This window comes from Cynara cardunculus (genome assembly GCF_001531365.2).
Source record: "Cynara cardunculus var. scolymus isolate 2C chromosome LG 15, CcrdV1, whole genome shotgun sequence".
Lineage (NCBI taxonomy): Eukaryota > Viridiplantae > Streptophyta > Magnoliopsida > Asterales > Asteraceae > Cynara > Cynara cardunculus.
This window is the reverse complement of record NC_037542.1, coordinates 3514788-3521363: the sequence shown is the minus strand read 5'-3', so window position 1 is coordinate 3521363 and position 6576 is coordinate 3514788.

Here is a 6576-nt window from a genome sequence, read left to right as displayed (position 1 = left end):
TGCTATTCGTACCTACATTACATTGCAATTTGATCTCGGTGACAAAATTGATCGATGACTCTAAATGCTTTGTCATGTTCACTGACTCATTATGTGCTATACAGGACCAACGTTCGGGGAGCCTGATTGGAGCCGGTGAACGAAAGGATGGACTCTATTACTATTGCGGGGTTCCTTCGGTATGCATGACGAAAGTTTTAGAGATCAGCGAATTTGAGTTGTGGCATAGACGAATGGGGCATCCGTCGGATAGAGTCGTCAAGTTAGTTCCTGCTATTCGTTCTAGTACCTCTAGAAAGTCGTTGAATAAAGCTTGTGATGTTTGCCCTCAAGCAAAACAAACACGAGAAAGTTTTCCTAATAGTAATAGTAAAGCAAGTCGGATTTTTGAATTACTTCATTGTGATTTATGGGGGCCATATAAGACACCTTCATCGGGTGGTGCACATTATTTTTTGACTTTGGTTGATGACTTTTCAAGGGCTGTTTGGGTATATTTGCTGCATTCTAAAACAGAAGTTTATAAAGCCTTTTGCTCCTTTTTTGCTATGATTACACAACAATTTGAGGTGCAAGTTAAAATTGTGAGAAGTGATAATGGAAGCGAATTTAACTGTATGTTGCAATATTTTGCTGAACATGGAATCGTCTTCCAAACTTCTTGCGTTGGTACCCCACAACAAAATGGCCGGGTAGAGCGCAAACATCAACATATTTTGAATGTAGGGCGTGCTTTAATGTTCCAAGGTAACCTTCCAATTTCTTTTTGGGGTGAATGTGTGCTTAGTGCAGTTTACTTAATTAATCGTACCCCCTCTCGGTTATTGGAAAATAAAACTCCATATGAAATCCTTTTCGGAAAAGAACCAAGTCTCTCYGAATTGAGAGTGTTTGGATCCCTTTGTTATGCTCATAATCAAARGTCTAAAGCAGACAAGTTTGCACCTAGAAGTAGGAAGTGTGTGTTCATTGGCTATCCTCATGGTAAAAAGGGCTGGAAATTATATGACCTTGACACGGGTGAAACTTTCGTATCACGAGATGTAAAATTTCATGAGAATGAGTTTCCGTTTGCAAATACACAACAAAGCCTTGGTGTAAATACAAGAGCTTCGGAGCCTAGTGACGAAGGGAGGATGAATGCTGAATTTTTGGATGATTTGGAGAATGACGATGGTGGGTACCTTGACACTACGCAGGACACAGAAACAGCCCACCAACCTACTGCAGAAGCTGTCGGTGAGGTCGTTGAACAACCTGTTGTATCTACTAATGAGACCACCGAATCAGTCTTAGGGCATGGTCAAAGAAGTCGGCGTGCTCCAGCCTGGCATCGCGAATACGTCATGCATAYCGTACAAAACTCGAGTCCATCTACACGTTCATCGACTTCTTCGAGCTCCTCAGGTACTCCGTATCCATTAGTACATTTCGTGAATTGTGATAAATTCTCTTTGCGCCACCGTATATTCCTTGCAGCTGTCAATGAAGGGTTTGAGCCGCGTAACTTTCACGAGGCTATGAAACATTCTGGTTGGAGAGAAGCAATGCAGAAAGAAATAGAGGCTTTGGAAGGTAATGGAACATGGGAAATGGAAGAATTACCTGCTGGGAAGAAGGCCCTAGGTTGCAAATGGGTTTATAAAATAAAATATCATGCTGATGGGACCATTGAGCGTCTCAAAGCTCGTCTTGTAATTTTTGGCAATCATCAAGTAGAGGGTGTTGACTACAATGAAACGTTCGCTCCTGTTGCGAAAATGGTCACTGTACGCGTTTTTTTATCAGTTGCAGCTGCGAAAAATTGGGAATTGCATCAAATGGACGTTCATAATGCTTTCCTTCACGGTGATCTCGATGAAGAAGTATATATGAAAGTTCCACCCGGCTTCGATGTTGAAAAAACAGGTATGGTGTGTCGGCTTAAAAAGTCTTTGTATGGCTTGCGACAGGCCCCGAGATGTTGGTTTGCTAAGTTGGCTGCTTCATTAAAAAGGTATGGCTTCACTCAGTCGTACTCAGATTATTCACTCTTTGTTCTGCATCAAGGGMAAATTCAACTTAATGTACTCATTTATGTTGATGATTTGATTATTTCGGGGAATGACTCTTCTGCTATTACTGCTTTTAAGAAGTATTTGAATGACTGCTTCCACATGAAAGATTTGGGGGTTTTGAAATATTTTCTGGGTATTGAAGTTGCTCGGAGTCCAGAAGGGATATTCTTATGTCAAAGAAAGTACACACTTGACAKTATTGCAGAGGCTGGTTTGTTAGGAGCGAAACCTGCTGGTTTTCCGATCGAGCAAAACCACCATTTGGCTGTCGCCAAAGGCTCTTTCCTTGAGGATCCAGAGAAGTACCGGCGACTAGTGGGTCGTCTAATCTATCTATCCTTCACTCGTCCGGATTTGGCTTATACCGTCCATATTTTGGCCCAATTTATGCAACAACCACGCCAAGAGCACTGGGATGCAGCCCTGCGTACGGTTCGTTATTTGAAGGGTTGCCCGGGTCAAGGTATCCTTCTGCGTGCAAATTGTGACTTACGTCTGACGGGGTGGTGTGATTCTGATTGGGCTAGTTGCCCCTTAACAAGGCGCTCGATTACAGGTTGGTTCGTGTTTCTTGGTGGTTCTCCGATCTCTTGGAAAACCAAGAAACAACACACMGTATCTCGTTCATCTGCGGAAGCAGAGTACCGTTCGATGGCTGCCGTTACTTCTGAATTGAAATGGCTTAAGGCATTGCTTCGTAGCCTGGGAGTTGCACATCCGTATGCGATGGACGTATTTTGTGATAGTCAGTCGGCGTTATATATTGCCCAGAATCCGGTATTTCACGAACGTACAAAGCATATAGAGGTGGATTGTCATTACGTACGAGACGCGATCCAAGAAGGCGTMATTYGTACTAATCATGTCCCGACTACCGAACAAATMGCTGATCTCTTTACTAAAGCGTTAGGAAGAAGTCAATTTCTTTACTTATTAAGCAAGTTGGGCACTTGTGATCCGCATGCACCAACTTGAGGGGGGGTATTAAGCCTATTTTTAGGATGTATTTTGTGTATAATTTGTATTATAGTAAGTCAATAAGTGTAGGCTTATGTTTAGGCGTAATTGATGCTTATGCTTGTATATATATATGATATATCTCTCAATAAAAATCAAGCAAGGAAAATTGATTCCTTACACTTGGAGCTCATGCACTTGCTCTAGAATCCATTTATCATCTACCATTTGAAATCTCAAGTATTGAGACACAAGATACTTGTTTGTACCATCTTCTTGTGACTTATACTTGAATTCCAATGCTTTCCAAAGTTCTCTTGGGCACGTAATCGAAGAGTACAGATCATACAACCGATCCAACAAGGCCTTTTTATATGTCCGCAAGCCAGGGTTTCTTCCTTCTTACAGATTAGCCTCATCTTTTCAAGGTCGGATATCTTTTTTCTTCGGGAATGGGAGGGAGGTTTGGGTCCAAAACATAGTACAACTTCATAACCATCAGCATGAATTTGACCTTGTCGGCCCAACAGGTATACCTGGTCTCGTTGAACTTCTCAAGTTTCATCATGTCTTGGTTCAAAATGCAGTAATTTCTGGAGTCCGTTGATTATAAAACCTTTAAGATTGTTGAAAAATAATAAAGATTAGATAGATAAAACGATAAAGTTTTAATCTTTATAAATAAAGTTTAACTCTTTTATACAAAAGATAAATTAAACTATAAAGTTGAAACCTTTACAATTAAATATGGTAACATTATTATCCAGAATTGAAACCCCAAACCAATTACTACGACACTGATTGAATCTATCATGCGATAGATTCAATGAAAGAAAGCAGTAGAAGCAGAGTTGTCCACTTAATGAACATAAAAGTAAATGCAATACACGGAAATTAAATTTAATTTGTTTGAAGTGATGTTGAATCGAGATCTGCAAGATAGAAACCTGCCTTTAAAGGTTTTATACGACCACTTTATTATGTTGTGAGTCTACTAATCGCAAAGCCCCAGGATTTGATGCAGCAACGTGTTTAGTTTATCAACAACTTCGATAACAAAACTAAAAGCAAGGTGGATGCAGAATAGATGGTAGTAGAACACTGTTTAAAGCAGAAAGTCGAGAGAGAGAGAGAGAGAGAGAGAGAGGATGATTTTGGGCAAAAATTCGAGAAAAAAACTGATGAATTTTGGTGTAAATTTTGAGGTGGTTTAACACAGTATTTATACTTGTTAAGCCATCCTATGATCACGCCTATATCCCCCAAAAATCGGGATCAGGAAGAGACCAAGTCTCTAACCGATTTCACACATTTTTAATTTGATTTATCCGATTTTAAGTTTATAAAATAAAAAGATAAGTCATGAATTACTCAAACAGATAATTAACAGTTTATAAATAAAAAGTAAGTATCTATCTCTCTCTAATTTGTACCAAAAAGATACTCGGAAGCTTGGCGCGAGGCTCCTTCTGCTCCGATGCGGTGTGCGAAGTGCAAAGTGCGCCTCCTCGCGCCACTTTCGTGAATCCCGCGCCTGCTCCCTCAGCCACGCGCGCACATGTGTGTTGAACCTTCCACTCATGACCTCCACGATGAGTCCACAAACTTGTTCAAAGCCCAATTGAGAGGAAAGTCTTATAAGGCTCTTTAAAATCGTTCTATCTACCGTGAAGATCTCGATTCAACATCACTTCAAACAGGTTAGTTTTAATTTTTCGTGTATTGCATTTACCTTTCTATTCACTAAATGGACAACTCTGCTTCTACTCCTTTCTTTCATTGAATCTATCGCGGAGGATAAATTCAATCAGTGTGGAGGATAAGGCCGGATTTTAGATCGTTCTCACACACTCTTGTGAAATGGAGACCCCCAAGTAGAATGTTCGACAACTGCTCATTTCGAATGAAATCATTAAAGTCTAAAGAGGATTTGGATTTAACTGTGAATTCATCCTTTCATCTACACACCGCACCTCGTTAAAATCCCCGAATAGGCACCATACTGTATTTGAGTAGGAACTCATAGCCTCATTCAACCGATTCCATTGCTTGTGAAAGAACACACAAAAAATGTTTATGTACGAAACAAACTCATACGCACTTACAAGAATAAAACATATGAAAACAATGTGAATCATAACTTAAAATCAAACTCAATGAATGATATTTACGAGGGGTTGCTATTAATGCACCCCAATTACATACACCTGGTTCTTACCCTCTTTATCTCACTCACATAACCCCTATAGGAGGGATATGAATAAAATTTAACCTTCACGAGTTTGTAATGTATATTGTGTTTAAATTTGACCATTGATATATATATATATATATATATGGAAGGGTTCAAATGAGAACACCCCTATTTTACAACAATGCGAGAACACTTCTCTGCCTCCAAATTGGAGACTTATTATGTCGATCCGTTCATTGTTGAAAATAATGTGATAATGATTGATTTTACCGTGATAATAATTTGATACATTGAAGACTTTTTATGATGTGATAATCATCTAATAGTTATGTCATTTTTGTTGTGATAATATTATGATAATCGAAAATCAAGATGATCACGTCTACATTCAACGCTATGTCTGTTCATTATGTGATTTTCCTGTGATAAAATATGATTATTATTTGACACCAGTTAACATATTATATGTATATGATTTTAGAGATAAGGATATCAGAAAATTACAAATAAATACAAAATCACATGATTATCCATAATTAAATTACTTTAATTATGGGTTAAATAATTTTGGAGGCCCATAAATGTTCTCATATTCTCGTAAAACACACACACACACACACACACATATATATATATATATATATTTACTTTAATTATGTGTTCTCCTTTGAACACACACACACACACACACACACACATATATATATATATATATTGAGAATTGGTAAATATTTGAGAAGTAAAGAAGTGATTCTAGCTTTTTATACCATCAAGATCATATTTGATTGATCAAGAATTGCAGTTTTAATTGGTCAAAATTTGTGACTTTGTAAAAAATAGAAGGGCTAGTTTTGTAACCTTTTCAAATATGATACAAACAGGTTCATATGTGAACATGTATAATTCACATATGATTATATGTAAATGTGTAATTTATATATGAACTATTTTAATTGATTCACATGTGAATCTCTTATGATTTACATATGAACTGATGAACTTATGAACCCGCGTGACTCATATATGAACTAATTAACGGGTTCACATATTAACCTATAATTCATATGTGAATCACACGAGTTCACCATCAACCCATTTATCACCTATTTGTAAAAGTTACGGAACTACTTATTCATCTTCCGCATACCTATGCAATGAATTATTGATATTTCACATTCAAAGGCACAAATGTTAACCAGATGAGGTGTCAAGATCATTTTTTTACTTCTCAAATATTTATCACTTATCAAATGAACTTTTCCCTATATACAAATATTTATATATATAATTTACAATTAAAACTAATTAATCATTTGAAATTAGTATTAGTTAACAATTAAAATTAATCAATAGTTAACTAACAAAAAT